At 47.2% G+C, this 27,098-nt stretch overlaps 1 pseudogene; it reads right to left on the bottom strand.

The window, feature by feature from the left end:
• LOC137345197 (uncharacterized) overlaps positions 1–26,513 on the bottom strand; it is a 43,371-nt pseudogene extending 16,858 nt beyond the window's left edge.
• Between the last annotated feature and the right edge of the window lie 585 nt (positions 26,514–27,098).

Genomic DNA, 27,098 nt, shown 5'->3' with positions numbered 1-27,098 from the left:
TCTGTGTAGAAATGCTGCAAGACCTGGACAATATCCAGGCTTGGGCTGATAAGAGGCAAGTAACATTCGCACCACACAACTGCCAGGCAATGACCATCTCCAACAAGAGAGAATCTAACCATCTCCCCATGACATTCAACGGCATTACCATCGCTGAATCGCCCACTATCAACATCCTAGGGGCTACCATTGAACAGAAACTGAACTGGAGTAGCCGTATAAATACTGTGGCTATAAGAGCAGGTCAGAGACTAGGAATCCTGAGACGAGTAACTCACCTCCTGACTCCCCAGAGCCTGTCCACCATCGACAAGGCACAAGTCAGGAGTGTGATGGAATACTCTCCACTTGTCTGGATGGGTGCAGCTCCAACAACACTCAAGAAACTCGACACCATCCAGGACAAAGCAGCCCGCTTGATTAGCACCCCATCTACAAACATTCACTCCCTCCACCACCGACGAACAGCAGCAGCAGTGTGTACCATCTACAAGATGCACTGCAGCAATGCACCAAGGCTCCTTAGACAGCACCTTCCAAACCCGCGACCTCTACCAACTAGAAGGACAAGGGCAGCACATACATGGGAACACCACCACCTGCAAGTTCCCCTCCAAGTCACACACCATCCAGACTTGGAACTATATCACCGTTCCTTCACTATCGCTGGGTCAAAATCCTGGAACTCCCTTCCTAACAGCACTGTGGGTGTACCTACCCCCCCCCCCCCCCCAATGGACTGCAGCAGTTCAAGAAGGCAGCTCACCACCACCTTCTCGAGGGCAATTAGGGATGGGCAATAAATGCTGGCCTGGCCAGCGAAGCCCACATCCCATGAAAGAATATTTTTAAAAATGAACATAGTCAAACTAGACACACATAGACTGAACACACATACTGAACACACAGACTGGATACACTCAGACTGGACACAAACAGGTTGGACACATATAGAGAGAACACACACCAACTGGAAACAAACAGACTGCTCAGGCACAGGCTGAGAACACACAAACTGGACAAATCAAGAATGGACTCACACAAAATTGACACGATGTGATTGGACAGACACAAACAAGAAACACACATACAGTACACTCACAGACCGGACACACTCAGTCTCGTCAAAAACACACTGGACAAACACACAGAATGGACACTAACTGATTAGATACAAACAAACAAGTAAACAAACAGACCAGTCTAGTACAGACTGGAAATATACAGACTTGACACACAAATACTGGTCGCATTACTGGACACACACAGACTGGACAAACACAGACTGGACAAACACAGACTGGACAAACACAGACTGGACACACACAGACTGGACACACACAGACTGGACACACACAGACTGGACACACACAGAATGAACTCAAACGGCCTCGACACACACAGCCTGGAAAAATAATAAAGAACACACAGTCTTTACACACATTCTGGACACACACAGACATTACACGCACAGCTTTGACACAAACAGTCTGGAAAACCACAGATTGGAGACACATGGACTGAATACACACAGACTGGGAAACACAGACTGAATGCAAAGAGACTAGAAAAAGACAGACTGATCGTTGGCAGACTAAACCAAAACTGACTGAAGACATAAGGACTGGATACACACACGGGATACAAACAGACTGGACACACACAGATACATGACGCACATAGACTGAACACACTTCGAACAGACATGTTCAGACTGGAAACACACAAACACACAGTCTTCTGGCACCTGTCCTGTGGCCAGAGAGGATTTGAAAATTTGTGTCAGAGCTCCTGCAATCTCCTCCCTTGCCTCACATCGCAGCCTGAGATACATCTCATCTGGAGCTAGGGATTTATCCACTTTTAAGCCCGCTAAAACAGTTAATACATCCTCCCTTTCAATGCGAATTGGTTTTGCTTTACTTTGCCAAGTCTGTGGGTGTGAAATTCAACCTCGGATCCCCAGTCCATTCACATCAAAGTGCATAAGACAGAATATTGTCCTGGTAACCTCATCAGCATGATATTTGATGAAGAGACTGTGCCCCAGTGCTGGTCTTTTATACCCTGACAAACTGGTCTGTAAACAGTAGGTGGCGCCAGCAGCATGTCTTCCCAATAACATGGTTCACACTGCCTGCTTTTTACATTAAAGGTAACTTCCTCTTAAAGTGAAGATGTAGAAAACATTGCTGCATTGAAAATACTGAATACAATGGACACCAGGGCACACGGGATTATCTACACTGTCTTTTTCCAGTCTCTTTGTGTTCACTCTGTGTTTGCCCAGTCTATGTATGTTCAGTCCATGTGCATCCAATCCGTGGGTTTCCAGACTGTGTCGAGGTTGTGTGTGTAAAGTCTGTGTATTCTTTATTTATTTTCCAGGCTGTGTGTGTTGAGCCTGTGTGAGTCCAGTCTTTGTGTGTCTAATCTGCGAGTATCCAGTCTGTGTGTGTCCAGTCTGTGTGTGTCCAGAAATGCGATCAGTATTTGTGTGTCAAGTCTTTATATTTCCAGTCTGTACTAGACTGGTCGAAGCATTTCCAGTCTGTGTCGGCCTTGTCTGTGTGTATCCAGTCTGTGTGTGTGTGTGTGTGTGCAGTCTATGTTTGTATGATCTTTGTCTGTCTATTCTGTGTATGTTCTGTCTCTGTCTATTTCCAGTCTCTTTGTTTACAGTCTGGGTATGTATCCAGTCTGTGTATGTCCACTGTGTGTGTGTCCCGTCTGTGTGTATTTAATCTGTGTGTGTCCAGTCTGTGTATGTCCAGTTTCTGTGTCCACTCTGTGTGTGTCCACTCTGTGTGTGTCCCGTCTGTGTGTATTTAATCTGTGTGTGTCCAGTCTGTGTATGTCCAGTTTCTGTGCCCACTCTGTGTTTGTCCAGCCTACGTGTGTCCATTCTCAGTGCATCCTGCCTAAGTGTATCTTAACAATTTATTTTTTCAGTCTGAGTGATTTCAGTCTGCACTGTGTCCAGACTTTGTATGTCGAGATTCTGTGTATCTCTCTGTGAATGTCCTGTCTTTTTATGTGCAGTCTGTGTGAATCAAGTCCGTGTGTTTATTCTCACTGTGTTCCGAGGGTGCCTGTTCAAACTGTGTAGAGCTGCTCTGTGTGTGTCCAGCCTGTCGGTGTCCAGTGTGTGTGTGTCTGGGAGAAGTACACCAAGGTCCCCCTGACATTCTGTACTTCCTAGGGTCCTGCCATCCATTGGATATTCTCTTGAATTGCTCCCAAAATACATCACCTCACACTTCTCAGGATTAAATTCCATTTGCCACTACACTGACCATGTTACCAACTCATCTACATCGTCCTGTAATCTCAGGCATTTCTCCTCATTATTTACAACACCACTAATTTTTGTGTCATCTGCAAACTTACTGATCATACCTCCGATATTCACATCTAAATCATTAATCTACACTTCAAACATCAAGGGTCCCAGCACCGATCCCTGCGGTACACCACTGGTCACAGGCTTCCACTCACAAAAACAACCCTCGACCATCACCCTCTGCCTCACGTCACGAAGCCAATTTTGCATCCAATTTGCCAAATTGCCCTGGATCCCATGGGCTCTTACCTTCTTAACCAATCTCCCATGTGGCATCTCATCAAAGGCCTTACTGAAGTCCATGTAGACTACATCAACTGCTTTACCCTCATGTGCACACCGAGTCACCTCTTCGAAAAATTCAATCAAATTTGATAGACATGATCTCCCCCTGACAAAGCCATGCTGACTATCCTTGATTAATCCCTGTCTCTCCAAGTGGTGATTAATCCTGTCCCTCAGAATTTATTCCAATAGTTTCCCAACCACTGATGTTAGACTCATTGGCCTGTAATTACCTGGTTTAACCCTGCTACCCTTCGTGAATAATGGTACCACATTCCCTGTCCTCCAGTCCTCTGGCACCTCTCCTGTGGCCTGAGAGGATTTGAAAATTTGTGTCAGAGCCTCTGGACCTTGGAATGTGCCAGTCTGCAACATTCGGTCGTGGACAACTCTTTGCGCTGGAAGACCAGCAAGTTTCGGGCAGATCAAAGAGCATCTTTCACTGAATTGATAGTCCTCCAGCAGCAGTTGATGTTTGTCTCGGTGTGCGTCCCTGGGAACAGCCCGCAGAGCACAGACTCCTGTGTTACAGAGCTGCTTGGGATGAACCTCGGCAAAAACCACTGCATCTCTTTCCACACCTGCTTTGCAAAGACACATTCCAGAAGGAAGTGGGCAACCGTCTCTTCCCCACCACAGACACCGCGGGGGCACTGTGCAGAGGGGGTGAGACTTCAGGCGTGCAGGAAGGATCTGACGGGGAGGGCTCTACTCACCACCAGCCAAGCTACATCTTGGTGCTTGTTTGAAAGTTCTGGTGATGAGGCATTCTGCCAAATGACTTTGGCGGACTGCTCGGGGAACCATCCGACAGGACCCACCGTCTCCTTTTCCCGTAGGGCCTTGAGGACATTCCGTGCAGACCACTGCCTGATGGATCGGTGGTCAAAGGTGTTTTCCCACAGAAACTGCTCCACGAAGGATAGGTGGTACGGCACGGTCCAACTGGATGGAGCGTTCCACGGCAATGTGTGACCAGGCCCATCCTTCGCAACACCGGGGACAGATAGAACCTCAGCAGGTAGTGACACTTGGAGTTTGCGTACTGGAGATCTACACACAGCTTGATCCAGCTGCACACGAAGGTGGTCATCAGGATGAGGGCCACGTTGGGTACATTTTACCCGCCCTTATCCAGAGGTTTGAACTTCATGTCCCTCCGGACCCGCTGACAAACTGGTCTGTAAACAGTAGGTGGCGCCAGCAGCATGTCTTCCCAATAACATGGTTCACACTGCCTGCTTTTTACATTAAAGGTAACTTCCTCTTAAAGTGAAGATGTAGAAAACATTGCTGCACTTGAAATACTGAATACAATGGACACCAGGGCACACGGGATAATCTACACTGTCCAGTCACTGTGTATCCCACATCTATCTGCATCGTCTGTGTGTGTCCCGTCTGTATCTGGCCTGTCTGTTTGTTTCCTGTCTGTACCTGTCCAGTCAGTGTGTGTCCTGTTAGTGTGTGTTTGGTCGGTGTGAGCAGCATCTCTGTATGTCAATTATGTGTTTGTGCTGTCAGCAAATGTTCCATAAGTGTGTATCCCTTCTGTGTGTTCTCAGTCTGTGCGTGTTCACTTCTTGTGCTTCCAGTCTTCCTTTATGTTCAGTCTGTGTGTTTCTAGTCTGAGCATGTCTGTTCTAAGTGTATTCAGTCTATGTGCATCATGTACCTGTGTGTGTTCAGTCTGTTTGTATCCCGTCCTTATGTGTTTAGTCTGCCAATGCTGAGTCTGTCTTTTTACAGTCCCTTAGCATTCAGTCCATGTGTAACCAATCTGTGGGTTTTCAGACTGTTTGTGTCAAAGCTGTGCGTTTCTATTTGTTTGTGCTCCGTCATTGTGTTTCCAACCCATCTGTGTATCTTTATTTCTTTTCCAGGCTGGGTGTGTCAAGGTCGTTTGTGTCCATTCTCTGCGTATCCAGTCTGCGAGTATCCAGTCTGTGTTTGTCCAGTAATGCGACCAGTGTTTGTGTGTCAAGTCTGTATATTTCCAGTCTGTACTAAACTGGTCTGAGAGTGTGCGTCCAGTTTGTTTGTATGCAATCAGTTACTAACCATTCTGTCTGTTGTCCAGTATGCTTGTGATGAGTCTGAGTGTGTCCAGTCTGTCTGTTTCTTGTTTGTCCAATCTGATAGTGTCAATTTTGTGTGAGTCCATTCTGTGTCTGTGTCCAGTATGTGTGTTGTCAGCCTGTGCAATCTGTGTGTGTCCTGTCTACCTGTATCCAGTTTGTTTATGCCCTATATCTGTGTGTACAGTTTATTTGTGTATAATCTGTTAGTGCCCAGTCTGTGTCTTCAGTCTATGTATGTCCAGTTTGCCTATGTTCAGTTAGTCAGTTTCCAGTCTGCGTTTGCCTAGTCACTTTGTTTGCAGCCTGGTCGTGTCGAGTCTGTGTGTATCATGTCATTATGTTTATCCTGTTAAGTGTTTTTTTTAAAGAAATACAGCACTGAAACAGGCCTTTGGGCCCACCGAGTCTGTGCTGACCAACAACCACCCATTTATACTAATCCTACATTAATCCCATATTCCCTACCACATCCCCACCTTCCCTCAATTCTCCTCCCACCTACCTACACTAGGAACAATTTACAATGGCCAATTTACCTATCAACCTGCAAGTCTTTGGCTGTGGGAGGAAACTGGAGCACCCGGCAGAAACCCACGCGGTCACAGGGAGAACTTGCAAACTCCACACAGGCAGTACCCAGAATCGAACCCAGGTCATTGGAGCTGTGAGGCTGTGGTACTAACCACTGCACCACTGTGCCACCCTTAATCTATCTGCTTCACCAGTGTGTGTCCCGTCTGTATCTGGCCTGTCTGTTTGTTTCCTGTCTGTACCTGTCCAGTCAGTGTGTGTCCTGTTAGTGTGTGTTTGGTCGGTGTGAGCAGCATCTCTGTATGTCAATTATGTGTTTGTGCTGTCAGCAAATGTTCCATAAGTGTGTATCCCTTCTGTGTGTTCTCAGTCTGTGTATGTTCAGTCTGTGTATGTTCTGTCTGTGTGCCGAGTCTGTACGTGTCCACTTCTTGTGCTTCCTGTCTTCCTTTTATGTTCAGTCTGTGTGTGTACTGTCTGTGTGTTCAGTATGTGTGTTCAGTCTTCATGTTTCCAGTCTGAACATGTCTGTTCAAAGTATGTTCAGTCTGTATTTGTCCAGTCTGTTTGTATCCCGTGTGTGTATCCAGCCCTTGTGTGTTCAGTCATTTGTTGTTTAGCTTTCCATTGATCAGTCTGTCTTTTTCCAGTCTCTGCGTTCAGTCTGTGTTTGCCGAGTCTGTGTATGTTCAGTCTTTGTGTATCCAATCCGTGGGTTTCCAGACTGTTTGTGTCGAGGCTGTGTGTGTCAAGTCTGTGTGTTTCTATTTGTTTGTGCTCTGTCATTGTGATTCCAGCCTGTGTGTGTCCAGTCCGTGTGTGCAAAGACTGTGTGTTCTTTATTTCTTTTCCAGTCTGTGTGTGTCGAAGCCGCGTGTGTACATTCTGTGTGAGTCCAGTCTCTGTGTGTCTAATCTGCGAGCAGTACCCCAGGACATGCGCGATGCCAACATCATCACCCTCTATAAAAACAAAGGTGACCGCGGTGACTGTAACAACTACCGTGGAATCTCCCTGCTCAGCATAGTGGGGAAAGTCTTTGCTCGAGTCGCTCTGAACAGGCTCCAGAAGCTGGCCGAGCGCGTCTACCCTGAGGCACAGTGTGGCTTTCGTGCAGAGAGATCGACTATTGACATGCTGTTCTCCCTTCGTCAGATACAGGAGAAATGCCGTGAACAACAGATGCCCCTCTACATTGCTTTCATTGATCTCACCAAAGCCTTTGACCTCGTCAGCAGACGTGGTCTCTTCAGACTACTAGAAAAGATCGGATGTCCACCAAAGCTACTAAGTATCATCACCTCATTCCATGACAATATGAAAGGCACAATTCAACATGGTGGCTCCTCATCAGAGCCCTTTCCTATCCTGAGTGGTGTGAAACAGGGCTGTGTTCTCGCACCTACACCATTTGGGATTTTCTTCTCCCTGCTGCTTTCACATGCGTTCAAATCCTCTGAAGAAGGAATTTTCCTCCACACAAGATCAGGGGGCAGGTTGTTCAACCTTGCCCGTCTAAGAGCGAAGTCCAAAGTACGGAAAGTCCTCATCAGAGAACTCCTCTTTGCTGACGATGCTGCTTTAACATCTCACACTGAAGAATGCCTGCAGAGTCTCATCGACAGGTTTGCGTCTGCCTGCAATGAATTTGGCCTAACCATCAGCCTCAAGAAAACGAACATCATGGGGCAGGATGTCAGAAATGCTCCATCCATCAATATTGGCGACCACGCTCTGGAAGTGGTTCAAGAGTTCACCTACCTAGGCTCAACTATCACCAGTAACCTGTCTCTAGATGCAGAAATCAACAAGCGCATGGGTAAGGCTTCCACTGCTATGTCCAGACTGGCCAAGAGAGTGTGGGAAAATGGCGCACTGACACGGAACACAAAAGTCCGAGTGTATCAGGCCTGTGTCCTCAGCACCTTGCTCTACGGCAGCGAGGCCTGGACAACGTATGCCAGCCAAGAGCGACGTCTCAATTCATTCCATCTTCGCTGCCTTCGGAGAATACTTGGCATCAGGTGGCAGGACTATATCTCCAACACAGAAGTCCTTGAAGCGGCCAACATCCCCAGCTTATACACACTACTGAGTCAGCGGCGCTTGAGATGGCTTGGCCATGTGAGCCGCATGGAAGATGGCAGGATCCCCAAAGACACATTGTACAGCGAGCTCGCCACTGGTATCAGACCCACCGGCCGTCCATGTCTCCGTTATAAAGACGTCTGCAAACGCGACATGAAATCGTGTGACATTGATCACAAGTCGTGGGAGTCAGTTGCCAGCATTCGCCAGAGCTGGCGGGCAGCCATAAAGACAGGGCTAAATTGTGGCGAGTCGAAGAGACTTAGTAGTTGGCAGGAAAAAAGACAGAGGCGCAAGGGGAGAGCCAACTGTGCAACAGCCCCAACAAACAAATTTCTCTGCAGCACCTGTGGAAGAGCCTGTTACTCCAGAATTGGCCTTTATAGCCACTCCAGGCGCTGCTTCACAAACCACTGACCACCTCCAGGCGCGTATCCATTGTCTCTCGAGATAAGGAGGCCCAAAAGAAAGAAATCCAGTCTGTGTGCGTCCAGTCTGTGTGTGTCCAGTAATGCGACCAGTATTTGTGTGTCAAGTCTATATATTTCCAGTCTGTACCAAACTGGTCTGAAAGTGTCCAGCCTGAGCATGTCCTGTCCATGTGTGTCCAATCTGACAGTGTACAGTCTGTGTGTGCCCTGTATGTGAGTGTACTGTACCTGTGTGTCAAGTTTGTTTGTATCCAATCAGTTAGTTTCCGTTCTGTCTGATTCCATTCTGTGTGTTTGTCCAGTATGTTTGTGGCGAGTCTGAGTGTGTCCAGTCTGTGAGTGTACTGTGTGCGTGTTTCTTGTTTGTGTCTGTTCAATCTGATAGTGTCAATTCTGTCTGCGTCCAGTCGGTGTGTGTCCTGTCTATTTGTGTCCAACCTGTTTGTGTCTGGTCTGAGTGTATCCAGTCTGTGCCTTATATATGTGTGTACAGTTTATTTGTTGGCTTCATTTGCTGACATTGCTACCACTAGGTGGCACTGCAGTGGCACATGTGCAAATACAGTCTCTGTAACTAAAACATCACAGTCTGCAACATTAGACTTCACGAGCCCGGATAGCTCAGTCGGTTGAACATTTGACTTTTAATCTGAGGGTCCAAGGTTCAAGTCAGGCGCTGCTTTTAAATTGCGCTTCTTAACTTTCTAAGGGTGGCGCAGTGGTTAGCTTCACAGCTGGGTTCAGTTCTGGGGACTGCCTCTGTGGAGTTTGCAAGTTCTCCCTGGGGAGAGAGAGATAGAGGGGAGAAAGTGAGATGGAGGGAGAGGATGATAGAGAGAGAGATGGGAGGAGGGGAGAAAGAGAGATGGGGAAGAGGATGGTGACCCTATGGAATTCTCTACCACAGAAGGCAGTGGAGACCAATTCATTAAATTTATTCAAGGTGATAGATATATTTCTTAATGTCAAAGGGATCAAAGGATATAGGGAGAAAGCGGGAACAGGGTACTGTATTAGATCATCGGCCATGACCTTTTTTGAATGGCGGAGTAGGTCCGAAGGGCCGAATGGCCTACTCCTGCTCCAGTTTTCTATGTTTCTATGAGAGAGGCGAACTGAGAGAGAGGGAGAGAAAGAGGGAGAAACAAAGATAGAAGGAGAGATAGAGATGGAGAAAGGTGACTCTGAGACTCTCTCACACACACAAACACACACAGACACACAGGGCCACACACACACAGACACACACACACACACACAGGGACACAAACACACAGACACACAGGGACACACACACTCAGACACAGAGACACACAGAGTCACAAACACACAGGGACACACACACACACAGGGACACACACACACACAGCCACAAACACACAGACACACACACACACACAGGGACACACACACACAGACACAAAGACACAGACACACAGGGACACACACACTCAGACACAGAGACTCACAGGGACACACACACAGACACAAACACACAGGGACACACACACACACACAAACACACAGACAGACACACACACTCACAGGGACACACAGACACACACACACACAGGGACACACACACACAGGCAGACACACACACACACAGACACAAACACACAGACACACACACACACACGGACACACAACTCAGACACAGAGACACACAGGGACAAACACACACAGCCACAAACACAGACACACAGGGACACACACACTCAGACACAGAGACACTCAGCCACTCAGACACACACAGACACACACAAACACACACAGACACACACAGACACACAGAGACACAAACACACAGAGACACACAGAGACACACAGAGACACAGACACACAGAGACACAAACACACAGAGACACACAGACACACAGAGACACAAACACACAGAGAGACACACACACAGGGACACACACACACAGACACACACACACACACAGACACACAGGGACACACACACTCAGACACAAACACAGACACACAGGGACACACACACTCAGACACAGAGACACTCAGACACAGAGACACACAGACACACAGAGACACACAGACGCACAAACACACAGAGACACACAGACACACAGAGACACAAACACACAGACACACACACACACACAGGGACACACACACACAGACACAAAGACACAGACACACAGTGACACACACACTCAGACACAGAGACTCACAGGGACACACACACAGACACAAACACACAGGGACACACACACACACACAAACACACAGACAGACACACACACTCACAGGGACACACACACAGACACACACACACACAGGGACACACACACACAGACAGACACACACAGACAGACACACACACACACAGACACAAACACACAGACACACACACACACAGGGACACACACACGGACACACAACTCAGACACAGAGACACACAGGGACAAACACACACAGCCACAAACACAGACACACAGGGACACACACACTCAGACACAGAGACACTCAGCCACTCAGACACACACAGACACACACAAACACACACAGACACACACAGACACACAGAGACACAAACACACAGAGACACACAGAGACACACAGAGACACAGACACACAGAGACACAAACACACAGAGACACACAGACACACAGAGACACAAACACACAGAGAGACACACACACAGGGACACACACACACAGACACACACACACACACAGACACACAGGGACACACACACTCAGACACAAACACAGACACACAGGGACACACACACTCAGACACAGAGACACTCAGACACAGAGACACAGAGACACACAGACACACAAACACACAGAGACACACAGAGACACAAACACACGGAGACACACACACACACAGACACAAACACACAGACACACAGGGACAGACACACTCAGACACACAGAGACACAAACACACACGGACTCACACACACAGGGACTCACAGAGACACACAGAGACACAAACACACAGGGACAAACACACACAGGGACAAACACACACAGGGACAAACACAGGAGCACACACACACACACAGATTTTACAATCCACACTGATGTCAGTAAAAATGGCCAACAGAACCTCAGTAATGTGAGAATAAGAAATATTGAAATGTTGTTTCTACAGCTTGTGGAAAGTTACCAAGAAGTCATTTGTGCACAACATAATGAAATTACTGAAAAAGAGAACTGATAAGGGTATGTAAGTGGAGACCTTAAGACAGTACATCACTTAAAAATTGTGCTTAGGCAGATAACAGAGAAACAGCAAGAGTTAGAACAACGGATGTAGTGAATAAGAAACTGCCCCACTAAGATAAAGGCTGACAGCTGCAAGTTAAAACACATAATGGAGAGCCAAATAAGGTAAAACAAAAACAAGAGTTAGGGGCTAGAAAGTTAGAGTAGGGGGAGAAGTAAACAGAGGAGGAGACTGTAGCAACCATAGGATAGGTTAGTGTCATAATACGTTATAACCAATAATGTAAAATAAAGGCGTGGACAAATGGATTTGTATTGTATAAACATGAACTGAATATGTTGATCGGTGTGCCTGCTTGTAGGACACCCGATCTTGCAAGACCGTTAAATAAACTTACTTCTTCAGAGTTTGACTTGGTGTAAATTATTATCAAGTGGGCTACGTTTCTCACAGTAACAATCCCCAGTGTCTGCCCTGTCCTGAGAGAGACAGAGAGAGACAGTGAAAGAGTGAGGACGAAACAGCTTGTTGGAGAAACTTTACAGTTATTTGTGTTCAAAAAAATCTATTAAAAGTTGAAAGGGGCTAGACACTGAAAAAGCTGCAAGTGCACAACAATCCTGAGAGGCTTTGAAGTGAGGTAAGGGGAGAGAGTTTACAATCCAGACTGAAGTCAGTAAAAATCCCCAAACACAACCTCAGTAACAATCCCCATTATCTGCCCAGTCCTGTATTGTGGGTTTAGTGTGAGGGTTTTAGGGGGGAGGGTTGGATCAGTGTATGATATTTTCAAACTGCAGGGAAAGAATTAAAGGTTTAAAATTAACCAAGAAATGGCTGAAAGCATTTCTGTCCTGGGATTAACATATCAATGGACTGGAAGAGTCAGGAAGGTCCTGTCCTGGGATTAACATATCAATGGACTGGAAGAGTCAGGAAGGTCCTGTCCTGGGATTAACATATCAATGGACTGGAAGAGTCAGGAAGGTCCTGTCCTGGGATTAACATATCAATGGACAGGCCCCCTCCCCCGCTCCTGAGGCAGGAGATTGAGAGACAGCCCAACATGTCAGAGGCTCAAGGGGTGGAGTTTGCAAACAGCTCACTCAGGATATAACTGGGCAGGAAGATCTCAGTTCCAGTCATAAAACCCACCTTTCACTCTCTCTCTGGAGAGAGTGGACACATTCCCCAGTCTGGTTCAGTGTGTGTGTCTGTGTATCTGTGTGTGTGTGTGGGTGTGTGTGTGCTCCCTCTGTCTCAATCTGGTTTACAACTGTGATTTGATTGTATTTGAATATTGCTGATTGTCTGTGTAACTGAGAGGGGAAACCCTGGGCTCTTGCTGTGCTATTTTGTGTAAAAATGTCCTCAGTTTGTATTATAATGAAAATTTTTCTCCTTCTTTCCCCTGAGGAATTTTAATTCTGAAAACTGCACCGTGAAGGTGAAAAGAGGGAAAGTTTGGGATGAGGAATCCTTGGACAGGAGCTTCCTCCAGAGGGGACGGACTGAGGCCTTGTCCACAGGCTGCACCCAAAGGGCCCACGTGAGTTGTGTCTGTTTATTAGTCCCAGGTTTAATTTCCTCTCTGGGGCCCACCTCGCTGGACTAAATTAAACGTCCAAAAGGTGAAACTGTCTAAAGGCTTGTTATAATTCCCGAATAATGCTGGTGTTTTGGGCAGTGCCGTGAATTTGAGGGTTAAATGAAATGTGCGGCAGCCATTTAAAATGAGAGTGAGGTTCTGAGAGTGGATTTCTCTGTCTCTCTGTCTCTCCCCACCTGTCTCTCTGAATGAGAGTAACAGGAGGCAGAGAGACGCAGGAGAGTGATGAGAACATGGAGGGAATCGGAGGGAGAGAGGAGGGGTAGCCGGCTGTTATCGCACAATTTGTGGGATCTTGCTGTGCACCAATGGCCGACAGCATTTCCAACATTGCAACAGTGACAACCACTTTTTCATAGCTTATTGAGGAAAACCTGGTATGGACAGAGAGAGAGTGAGAGAGAGGGACACAGGAGCGACTGAGATAGGAACAGAGAGAGAGAGAGAGATACAGAGACAGACACACAGACACACATTTTAACCATTAATCAATAGGTGCCACAATGTGTGCACAGCAAGATCCCAAAGGCAGCAATATGATAATATGCAGATAATCTGTTTTCAGTGATGTAAGTTTAGAGATGAATGAGGGACGGATGTTCCTGCAGTGGCGCAGTGGTTAGCACCACAGCCTCATAGTTCCAGTGATCTGGGTTTAGTTCTAGGCCTCGCCTGTGCAGAGGTTTGCAAGTTCTCTGTGTGGGTTTTCTCCTACGTGCCAAAGACTTGTAGGTTAATCGATAAATTGGCCGTTATAAAATTTTCCCCTAGTGTCGGTAGGTGGTAGGAGAATTGTGGGGATGTGAGAGGGGAAAAAATGGCATTAATGTAGGATTAGCATAAATGATGGGCTGAAGGGCCTGTTTTAGTGTTGTATCTCTCTATGACTCGGATGTGATGTGTGGTTATTTTAAACGGTGGCAGAAACACTTCAGCGGACGTTTCAATCCAGATTAAATCCCAGATCGAGAGAGAAAGAAACAGATGTGGACGGGGTGGGGAGGGGGGAGCAGGAGAAAGACAGGGAGAGGGGAGTTTGAGATTCTCAAACTGCAGGAATGTTCCTCCCTCTGGGATCTCTAAAATTACATCACTGAAAACACATTATCTACATATTGTCATATTGCTGCCTCTGGGATCTTGCTGTGCACAAATTGCCTGCAGGTTTCCTGCATTGCAACAGTGAGGACCACTTTCAAAATTAATTCATTGAGTGTCAACTGCTCCTGAGGGCCAATAATTATAAAGGCTGAACGTGAAGCTGTCTAAAGGTTTGTTATAAGTTTAAAGATGGAGTTTAGCATTTTCTGAGGACTGTGATGGGATATCTGGCTAATATCACATTGTGGGATCCTGCTGTGCATACATTCCCTGCATCAATTCCGACATTACAACACTGAGGCAGAAACAGATGGAGAGAAAAAGAGGGAGAGAGAGAAACAGCTGGAGGTGGCAGGTTAGAGAGAGAGAGAGACAGGCAGAGTGTGGGTGATGGAGGGAAGGCAGAGAAAGATGGAGAAAGACAGAGAGAGACAGAAAGGAATCCACAATCAAAACCGTGGTAAACTGAATGTTGAAGTGTCTCCATTGCTGGGATCTTGCTGTGCACAGCTTGCCTGCAGAATTCCCTGCATTCTAACAGTGACTGCATTTTAGAAGTGAATTCATTGTGTGTAAAGCTCTCCCGATGGCCTGGAATTAAAGTCCGGAGCTTGAAGCCGGTATAATTCCCGAATAATGCTGGTGTTTTGGGCAGTGCCGTGAATTTGAGGGTGAAATGAAATGTGCAGCAGCCAATTGAATTGTGAATGATGTTCTGAGACTGGATTTCTCTGTCAATCTCTCTCTCTCTCTCTGAATGAGAGTAACAGGAGGGAGAGAGACGCAGGAGAGTGAGGGAAACATGGAGGGAATCAAAGGGGGAGAGAGGGGTAGCCGGCTGTAATCACACTGCTGCTTGTGGGATCTTGCTGTGCACCAATGGCCTACAGTATTTATAACATTGCAACATTGATGAGAACTTTAAAAATTAATTCATTGAGTGTCAAATACTTCTGTGAATCAGCCGTTACATGGCTGAAATGAGAAGGTTTGTAAAGGCTTGTTCTCATTCCCAAATATTGCTGGTGTTTGAGGCTGTGGGCTGAATTTGACAGTGAAATGAAACACCGGGGGACCATTTGAATTCAGATTTTCAGGGATGGGAATGTGGATTTCTCTCTCTATCCTTCTACGGGAGAGGGGATGGGGGTCACCAGTGTTTGTGTGTTTTTACAGTGAGGCAGAAACAGATGTAGAGAGACACACAGAGAAATAGAGAGAGACAGAGAGACAGAGAGACAGCAGGAAATGACAGGGTAAACACATCCACACTTCCCAGTCTCTGGCTCTGTGTCGGGGGATGTGTTTGTAAGTCACCTGAGAGATTGTTTTATGTCAGTGAATGAGAGAAAGAGCCCTGGGCTCTCGCTGTGTTTTATTTCTGTGCAAAAATGCTTTGCTTTGTTTGAATCAATTTTATTTCTCTTATTCCCAAGGAGAATCTTTTCGGAAGCTGCAGCTGTGATGATGCAGAGGGAGAATCTTTTGGCCACGTGGAATTCTCCGACAAGAGCTTTAACCAGAGAGGGAAAATAATAATAAATAGATATGTGTCATTGTCAAATTCATTTCTAGATACAGAAAAGAAGACTGTGTGTTTTCGGAGCTGATAGAAAAACAAAGTGCTGGAAATGTTCAGTATTTCCAGCACGGTTTTTATTTCAGATTTCCAGCATCCGCAGGATTTTGATTTTGTGTTTTCGGGGCTCTGTGGATTTCTTTACCACAAGGGAGGGGGCTGGATGGTGCTCCGAAGGGAATAGTTTGGGAATCTCTGCTCCACAAGAGTCAATGTAATCCCATACATTTCCCTCTCTCCAGCTCTTGCTGCAACTTGTTCCCTGCACCTTCCTCTTTGTTCCTAGCACTGTTTCTTCACATCTTTAAATCCCTATCTCTGTATCTCTCAACATCCTTTCTATCTCTGCCCCTCTCCAGAGTCTCACAGGTTTCCATTGTCACTCTCTTTCTGCGACTCTCTGTATCTTTATCTGTCTCTCTCTCTCTCAGTCCATTTCTTCTCTCACTCACTTCCAAATCTCTGAATCTTTCCATCTCTGCTCCTCCTTTCCTGCAAGATTATCTCCGCATTTCCCCCCACCTGCCCTGTCCCGGGACACCCCTCTCTATTCTGTAAACACATCTTACTTTGTATCTCTGCCCCTCCACATCTTTCTGTCTCTGCATCTCTCTCTTTGTCTGCGATCTTTCTCAATATCTCGAGTCGTTTTAAACAGGGTCCAGAAGCTGGCCGAGCGTGTCTACCCTGAGGCACAGTGTGGCTTTCGAGCAGAGAGATCCACTATTGACATGCTGTTCTCCCTTCGTCAGATACAGGAGAAATACCGTGAACAACAGATGCCCCTCTACATTGCTTTCATTGATCTCACCAAAGCTACTTAAGTATCATCACCTCATTCCATGACAATATGAAAGGCACAATTCAGCATAGCGGAACCTCATCAGACCCCTTTCCTATCCTGAGTGGCGTGAAACAGGGCTGTGTTCTCGCACCCACACTTTTTGGGATTTTCTTCTCCCTGCTGCTTTCACACGCGTTCAAGTCTTCAGAAGAAGGAATTTTCCTCCACACAAGATCAGGGGGCAGGTTGTTCAACCTTGCCCGTCTAAGAGTGAAGTCCAAAGTACGGAAAGTCCTCATCAGGGAACTCCTCTTTGCTGACGATGCTGCTTTAACATCTCACACTGAAGAGTGCCTGCAGAGTCTCATCGACAGGTTTGCGGCTGCCTGCAATGAATTTGGCCTAACCATCAGCCTCAAGAAAACGAACATCATGGGACAGGACGTCAGAAATGCTCCAACCATCAATATTGGCGACCACGCTCTGGAAGTGGTTCAAGAGTTCACCTACCTAGGCTCAACTATCGCCAGTAACCTGTCTCTAGATGCAGAAATCAACAAGCGCATGGGAAAGGCTTCCACTGCTATGTCCAGACTGGCCAAGAGAGTGTGGGAAAATGGCGCACTGACACGGAACACAAAAGTCCGAGTGTATCAGGCCTGTGTCCTCAGTACCTTGCTCTATGGCAGCGAGGCCTGGTGTTGACCAGCCAAGAGCGATATCTCAATTCATTCCATCTCCGTTGCCTCTGGAGAATACTTGGCATCGGGTGGCAGGACCGTATCTCCAACACAGAAGTCCTCGAGGCGGCCAACATCCCCAGCATATACACACTACTGAGTCAGCGGCGCTTGAGATGGCTTGGTCATGTGAGCCGCATGGAAGATGGCAGGATCCCCAAAGACACATTGTACTGCGAGCTCGCCACTGGTATCAGACCCACCAGCCATCCATGTCTCCGCTTCAAAGACGTCTGCAAACGCGACATGAAGTCCTGTGACATTGATCACAAGTCGTGGGAGTCAGTTGCCAGCGTTCGCCAGAGCTGGTGGGCAGCCATAAAGGCGGGGCTAAAGTGTGGCGAGTCGAAGAGACTTAGCAGTTGGCAGGAAAAAAGACAGAAGTGCAAGGGGAGAGCCAACTGTGTAACAGCCCTGACAAACAAATTGTTCTGCAACACCTGTGGAAGAGTCTGTCACTCTAGAATTGGCCTTTATAGCCACTCCAGGCGCTGCTTCACAAACCACTGACCACCTCCAGACGCGTATCCATTGTCTCTCGAGACAAGGAGGCCAAAGAAGAAGAAGAAGAAGAAGACATTGCTGCTGCATTCGCTCTCTACACCTCCAGCTCTGTCTCTCTCTCTGTGTATGTCTCCATTTCTCTCTCTCGCTCTGTTCTGTCCTAATCCTGGGATCTGTTTTCTGTGTCTCTCCCTCTGTCTGGGGGTGGATTTGAACCCGCTGCCTTGGTGTTGTACAGGGTGATTGTGAACCGGGATCCTGCTTTCCATCTCTGTCCAGCTTAGCTCCCATTGAGGTAAAAACAGGGGAGAGATGCTGAACGGGCAGCCGATTCACAAGCACCCTCCTCCCCTCCACCCTGGTTTGCACCATTGGCACCACATCCGAGTCCAGCCCAGTGTTTCTTTGCCTCTCTGTGTATCTGCTCCCCGACTGTCTCTGCCTGTCTCGTTGTGGCCCGATGGGGGAAGGGACAGATCAGCCATGATCTAACATGGGGTGAGACAGGATCTAAGGGCTGAATGGCCTCCTCCCGTCCCTGTGCCAGTCAGTGTGTGTGAGTATTTGTGTGTGTCTCCCTCTGTTTGATTCCCTGAAGCCGATGGGGAGAAGGTTAACCGCCGTCTCTCAGCCAGGGAGAACCTTTCCAAGTCACCCCCAGATCTGAGTCCTGGGTGAGAGAAAAACTGCAGTGAGAAAGGGACACCAGCAGATGGAGATGGTGAGGGTGGGCAGTAATTGCAGTGAGACTGTGACACCAGCAGATGGAGATGGTGAGGGTGGACAGTAACTGCAGTGAGACAGGAACACCAGCAGATGGAGATGGTGAGAGGGGCAGTAACTGCAGTGAGACAGGGATACCAGCAGATGGCGATGGTGAGAGAGGGGCAGTAACTGCAGTGAGAGAGGGACACCAGCAGATGGAGATGATGAGCGGCCTGAGGAGCCTTGCTGCGCTGCTGCAAGTGCATCTTGTTGACCCTGTGTGATTATTTGAGCAGCGCCATCTTTAGTCCTGGCAGTTGTCTGACGTCAGAGATTGTGACGTTTTAGTGGCAGAGGCTGCATTTGCGCATGTGCCAATGCGGCGCCACCTAGTGGTAGCATTGTCAGCAAGCACACAAAGACTGGATACACACAGACTGAACATGAAGAAAGACTGGACAAACACAGAGTGGACACACACACAAACTGAGCGTACACACTTGATACAGACAGAGTGACCACACAGATTGATTAGATTAGATTAGAGATACAGCACTGAAACAGGCCCTTCGGCCCACCGAGTCTGTGCCGAACATCAACCACCCATTTTTTATACTAATCCTACACTAATCCCATATTCCCAACAAACATCCCCACCTGTCCCTATATTTCCCTACCATCTACCTATACTAGTGACAATTTATAATGGCCAATTTACCTATTAACCTGCAAGTCTTTTGGCTTGTGGGAGGAAACCGGAGCACCCGGAGAAAACCCACGCAGACACAGGGAGAACTTGCAAACTCCACACAGGCAGTACCCGGAATCGAACCCGGGTCCCTGGAGCTGTGAGGCTGCGGTGCTAACCACTGCGCCACTGTGCCGCAAAGACTGGATATACACAGACTAGACACACACAGACTGAATATTAAGAAAGGACAGAGATACACATTATGGCTGTACGGACAAAAACTGCCTAAACATAAAAGCAACACACAAACACACATACACTGTATTCACACAGACTGGAAACAAACAGACTGGTCACACAGACAGAACACATAGACTGAAAACACATAGATTTGGCACACACAGACTGGACATATATAGACTGTTAACACACTATCTACACACACAGCATCAACATAAAGACTGAAGACATACTGACTGAAAACACACAGAGGGAAGACACCCAGTCTGGATATCCATCAAGACAGGTAACAAACAGAATGGAAAGATACAGACTAAAAAACACACTGACTGAACACACAGAGACTGGATGTGCAATGTCTGGATAAATACAGACACTGACAGGGAATACTTAACAGGACAAACATAATGACATGACTCAGACAGAATGGACACGACCAGGCTGGACACAGAGTGAATAGGCAAACACAAACTGGACACACACAGTCTGAAAACACACAGACTGGACACACACAGTCTGAAAACACACAGACTGGACACACACAGACTGGAAACAGACAAAATGACTGGGGTAGGCGGTGGCGTAGTGGTATTATCACTGGACTAATAACCCAGAGCACCAGGGTATTCCACTGGGGACCTGGGTTCGAATCCCACCACAGCAGAAGGTGGAATTTGAATTAATAAATCTGGAATTAAAACTAGTCTAATGATGGCCATGAAACCATTGTCGATTGGACTCCAGACCCACAGCAATGTGGTTAACTCTGACATGCCCTCTGAAATGGCCGAGCAAGCCACTCAGTTGTACCTAACCGCTACGAAGTCAATAAAAAGGAATGAAACGGGAGGGACCACCCGGCATCGACCTTGGCACCGGAAACGACAACGGCAAATCCAGCCCTGTCGACCCTGCAAAGTCCTCCTTACTAACATCTGGGGGCTTGTGCCAAAGTTGGGAGAGCTGTCCCACAGACTAGTCAAGCAACAGCCTGACATAGTCATACTCACGGAATCATACCTTACAGACAATGTCCCAGACACTGCCATCACCATCCCCGGGTATGTCCTGTCCCACCGGCAAGACAGACCCAGCAGAGGTGGTGGCACAGTGGTATACAGTAGGGAGGGAGTTGCCCTGGGAGTCCTCAACATCGACTCCGGACCCCATGAAGTCTCATGGCATCAGATCAAACATGGACAAGGAAACCTCCTACTGATTACCACCTACTGCCCTCCCTTAGCTGATGACTCATTACTCCTCTATGTTGAACACCACTTGGAGGGCACAGAATGTACTCTGGGTGGGGGACTTCAATGTCCACCACCAAGAGTGGCTCGGTAGCACCACTACTGACTGAGCTGGCCGAGTCCTAAAGGACATGGCTGCGAGACTGGGTCTGCGGCAGGTGGTGAGGGAACTAACACGAGGGAAGAACATACTCGACCTCGTCCTCACCAATCTGCCTGCCGCAGATGCATCTGTCCATGACAGTATTGGTAGGAGTGACCACCGCACAGTCCTTGTGGAGACGAAGTCCCGCCTTCACATTGAGGATACCGTCCATCGTGTTGTGTGGCACTATCACCGTGCTAAATGGGATAGATTTCAAACAGATGTAACAATGCAAAACTGGGCATCCATGAGGCGCTGTGGGCCATCAGCAGCAGCAGAATTGTACTCAACCACAATCTGTAACCTCATGGCTCGGCATATCCCCCACTCTACCATTACCATCAAGCCAGGTGACCAACCCTGGTTCAATGAAGAGTGCAGGAGGACATGCCAGAAGCAGCACCAGGCATACCTCAAAATGAGGTGTCAACCTGGTGAAGCTACAACCCAGGACTACTTGCATGCCAAACTGCGTAAGCAGCATGCGATAGACAGAGCTAAGTGATCCCATAACCAATGAATCAGATCTAAGCTCTGCAGTCCTGCCACATCCAGCCGTGAATGGTGGTGGATAATTAAACAACTAACTGGAGGAGGTGGCTCCACAAATATCCCCATCCTCAATGATGGGGGAGCCCAGCACATCAGTGTGAAAGATAAGGCTGAAGCATTTGCAACAATCTTCAGCCAGAAGTGCCGAGTTGATGATCCATCTCGGCCTCCTCCCGAAGTCCCCAGCATCACAGATGCCAGACTTCAGCCAATTCAATTCACTCCACGTGATATCAAGAAACGACTGAAGGCACTGGATACTGCAAAAGCTATGGGCCCTGACAATATTCCGGCAATAGTACTGAAGATCTGTGCTCCAGAACTTGCCGCACCCCTAGCCAAGCTGTTCCAGTACAGCTACAACACTGGCATCTACCCTGCAATGTGGAAAATTGCCCAGGTATGTCCTGTACACAAAAAGCAGGACAAATCCAACCCGGCCAACTACTGCCCCATTAGCCTCCTCTCAATCATCAGTAAAGTGATGGAAGGTGTCATCAACAGTGCCATCAAGTGGCACTTGCTTAGCAACAACCTGCTCAGTGATGCTCAGTTTGGGTTCCGCCAGGGCCACTCAGCTCCTGACCTCATTACAGCCTTGGTTCAAACATGGACAAAAGAGCTGAACTCAAGAGGTGAGCTGAGAGTGACTGCCCTTGACATCAAGGCAGCATTTGACCGAGTATGGCATCAAGGAGCCCTAGGAAAACTGAGGTCAATGGGAATCAGGGGGAAAACCCTCCGCTGGTTGGAGTCATACCTAGCACAAAGGAAAATGGTTGTGGTTGTTGGAGGTCAATCATCTGAGCTCCAGGACATCATTGCAGGAGTTCCTCAGGGTAGTGTCCTAGGCCCAACCATCTTCAGCTGCTTCATCAATGATCTTCCTTCAATCATAAGGTCAGAAGTGGGGATGTTCACTGATGATTGCACAATGTTCAGCACCATTCGTGACTCCTCAGATACTGAAGCAGTCTGTGTAGAAATACAGCAAGACCTGGACAATATCCAGGCTTGGGCTGATAAGTGGCAAGTAACATTCATGCCACACAAGTGCCAGGCAGTGACCATCTCCAACAAGAGAGAAACTAACCATCTCCCCTTGACATTCAACGGCATTACCATCGCTGAATCCCCCACTATCAACATCCTAGGGGCTACCATTGACCAGAAACTGAACTGGAGTAGCCATATAAATACCGTGGCTACAAGAACAGGTCAGAGGCGATGAATCCTGAGGTGAGTAACTCACCTCCTGACTCCCCAAAGCCTGTCCACCATCTACAAGGTACAAGTCAGGAGTGTGATGGAATACTCTCCACTTGCCTGGATGGGTGCAGCTCCAACAACACTCAAGTAGCTCGACACCATCCAGGACAAAGCAGCCCGCTTGATTGGCACCCCATCTACAATCATTTACTCCCTCCACCACCGACACACAGTCGCAGCAGTGTGTACCATCTACAAGATGCACTGCAGCAATGCACCAAGGCTCCTTAGACAGCACCTTCCAAACCCGCGACCTCTACCAACTAGAAGGACAAGGGAAGCACATGCATGGGAACACCACCACCTGCAAGTTCCCCTCCAAGTCACACACCATCCTGACTTGGAACTATATCACCGTTCCTTCACTGTCGCTGGGTCAAAATCCTGGAACTCCCTTCCAAACAGCACTGTGCGTGTACCTACCCCACATGGACTGCAGCGGTTCAGGAAGGCAGCTCACCACCACCTTCTCGAGGGCAATTAGGGATGGGCAATAAATGCTGGCCTGGCCAGCGAAGCCCACATCCCAGGAAAGAATATTTTAAAAAATGAACATAGTCAAACTAGACACACATAGACTGAACACACATACTGGACACACACAGAATGGGCACTAACAGGCTGGACACATATAGAGAGAACACACACCAACTGGAAACAAACAGACTGCTCAGGCACAGGCTGAGAACACACAGACTGGACAAATCAAGAATGGACTCACACAAAATTGACACGATGAGATTGACAGACACAAACAAGAAACACACATACAGTACACTCACAGACCGGACACACTCAGTCTCATCAAAAACACACTGGACAAACACACAGAATGGACACTAACTGATTAGATACAAACAAACAAATAAACAAACAGACCAGTCTAGTACAGACTGGAAATATACAGACTTGACACACAAATACTGGTCACATTACTGGACACACACAGACTGGGCAAACACAGACTGGACACACACAGAATGAACTCAAACGGCCTCGACACACACAGACTGGAAAAATAATAAAGAACACACAGTCTTTACACACATTCTGGACACACACAGACATTACACGCACAGCTTTGACACAAACAGTCGGGAAAACCACAGATTGGAGACACATGGACTGAATACACACAGACTGGGAAACACAGACTGAATGCAAAGAGACTGGAAAAAGACAGACTGATCGTTGGCAAACTAAACCAAAACTGACTGAAGACATAAGGACTGGATACACACACGGGATACAAACAGACTGGACACACACAGATACATGACACTCATCGACTGAACACACTTAGAACAGACATGTTCAGACTGGAAACACACAAACACACAGTCTTCTGGCACCTGTCCTGTGGCCAGAGAGGATTTGAAAATTTGTGTCAGAGCTCCTGCAATCTCCTCCCTTGCCTCACATCGCAGCCTGTGATACATCTCATCTGGAGCTAGGGATTTATCCACTTTTAAGCCCGCTAAAACAGTTAATACATCCTCCCTTTCAATGCGAATTGGTTTTGCTTTACTTTGCCAAGTCTGTGGGTGCGAATTCAACCTCGGATCCCAGTCCATTCACATTGAGGTGCATAAGACAGAATATTGTCCTGGGAACCTCATCAGCATGATATTTGATGAAGAGACTGTGCCCCAGTGCTGGTCTTTTATACCCTGACAAACTGGTCTGTAAACAGTAGGTGGCGCCAGCAGCATGTCTTCCCAATAACATGGTTCACACTGTCTGCTTTTTACATTAAAGGTAACTTCCTCTTAAAGTGAAGATGTCGAAAACATTGCTGCACTTGAAATCCTGAATACAATGGACACCAGGGCACACGGGATTATCTACACTGTCTTTTTCCAGTCTCTTTGTGTTCACTCTGTGTTTGCCCAGTCTATGTATGTTCAGTCCATGTGCATCCAATCCGTGGGTTTCCAGACTGTGTCGAGGCTGTGTGTGTAAAGTCTGTGTGTGTAAAGTCTGTGTGTGTAAAGTCTGTGTGTGTCAAGTCTGTGTGTGTCAAGTCTGTGTGTGTAAAGACTGTGTGTGTAAAGTCTGTGTGTGTCAAGTCTGTGTGTGTAAAGTCTGTGTGTGTAAAGTCTTTGTGTGTAAAGTCTGTGTGTGTAAAGTCTGTGTGTGTCAAGTCTGTGTGTGTAAAGACTGTGTGTGTAAAGTCTGTGTGTGTAAAGTCTGTGTGTGTAAAGTCTGTGTGTGTAAAGACTGTGTGTGTAAAGTCTGTGTGTGTAAAGTCTGTGTGTGTAAAGACTGTGTGTGTAAAGTCTGTGTGTGTAAAGTCTGTGTGTGTAAAGTCTGTGTGTGTAAAGACTGTGTATTCTTTATTTATTTTCCAGGCTGTGTGTGTTGAGCCTGTGTGAGTCCAGTCTTTGTGTGTCTAATCTCCGAGTATCCGGTCTGTATTTGTCCAGTCTGTGTGTGTCCAGAAATGCGATCAGTATTTGTGTGTCAAGTCTTTATATTTCCAGTCTGTACTAGACTGGTCTGAGTGTTTCCAGTCTGTATCGGCCTTGTCTGTGTGTATCCAGTCTGTGTGTGTGTGTGTGCAGTCTATGTTTGTATGATCTTTGTCTGTCTATTCTGTGTATGTTCTGTCTCTGTCTATTTCCAGTCTCTTTGTTTACAGTCTGGGTATGTATCCAGTCTGTGTATGTCCAGTTTCTGTGTCCACTCTGTGTATGTCCACTGTGTGTGTGTCCCGTCTGTGTGTATTTAATCTGTGTGTGTCCAGTCTGTGTATGTCCAGTTTCTGTGTCCACTCTGTGTGTGTCCACTCTGTGTGTGTCCCGTCTGTGTGTATTTAATCTGTGTGTGTCCAGTCTGTGTATGTCCAGTTTCTGTGCCCACTCTGTGTTTGTCCAGCCTACGTGTGTCCATTCTCAGTGCATCCAGCCTAAGTGTATCTTAACAATTTATTTTTTCAGTCTGAGTGATTTCAGTCTGCACTGTGTCCAGACTTTGTATGTCGAGATTCTGTGTATCTCTCTGTGAATGTCCTGTCTTTTTATGTGCAGACTGTGTGAATCAAGTCCGTGTGTTTATTTTCACTGCGTTCCGAGGGTGCCTGTTCAAACTGTGTAGAGCTGCTCTGTGTGTGTCCAGCCTGTCGGTGTCCAGTGTGTGTGTGTCTGGGAGAAGTACACCAAGGTCCCCCTGACATTCTGTACTTCCTAGGGTCCTGCCATCCATTGGATATTCTCTTGAATTGCTCCCAAAATGCATCACCTCACACTTCTCAGGATTAAATTCCATTTGCCACTACACTGACCATTTTACCAACTCATCTATATCGTCCTGTAATCTCAGGCTTTTCTCCTCATTATTTACAACACCACTAATTTTTGTGTCATCTGCAAACTTACTGATCATACCTCCGATATTCACATCTAAATCATTAATCTACACTTCAAACATCAAGGATCCCAGCACCGATCCCTGCGGTACACCACTGGTCACAGGCTTCCACTCACAAAAACAACCCTCGACCATCACCCTCTGCCTCACGTCACGAAGCCAATTTTGCATCCAATTTGCCAAATTGCCCTGGATCCCATGGGCTCTTACCTTCTTAACCAATCTCCCATGTGGCATCTCATCAAAGGCCTTACTGAAGTCCATGTAGACTACATCAACTGCTTTACCCTCATGTGCACACCGAGTCACCTCCTCGAAAAATTCAATCAAATTTGATAGACATGATCTCCCCCTGACAAAGCCATGCTGACTATCCTTGATTAATCCCTGTCTCTCCAAGTGGTGATTAATCCTGTCCCTCAGAATTTATTCCAATAGTTTCCCAACCACTGATGTTAGACTCATTGGCCTGTAATTACCTGGTTTATCCCGACTACCATTCTTGAATAATGGTACCACATTCCCTGTCCTCCAGTCCTCTGGTATTTCTCCTGTAACCAGAGATGATTTGAAAATTTGCGTCAGAGCCCCTGCAATCTC

Source organism: Heterodontus francisci, chromosome 28 (assembly GCF_036365525.1).
Source record: "Heterodontus francisci isolate sHetFra1 chromosome 28, sHetFra1.hap1, whole genome shotgun sequence".
In the NCBI taxonomy this organism is placed as follows: domain Eukaryota; kingdom Metazoa; phylum Chordata; class Chondrichthyes; order Heterodontiformes; family Heterodontidae; genus Heterodontus; species Heterodontus francisci.
Note: the sequence above shows the minus strand (reverse complement) of the source record. Positions and strands in the feature narration are given on the sequence as shown.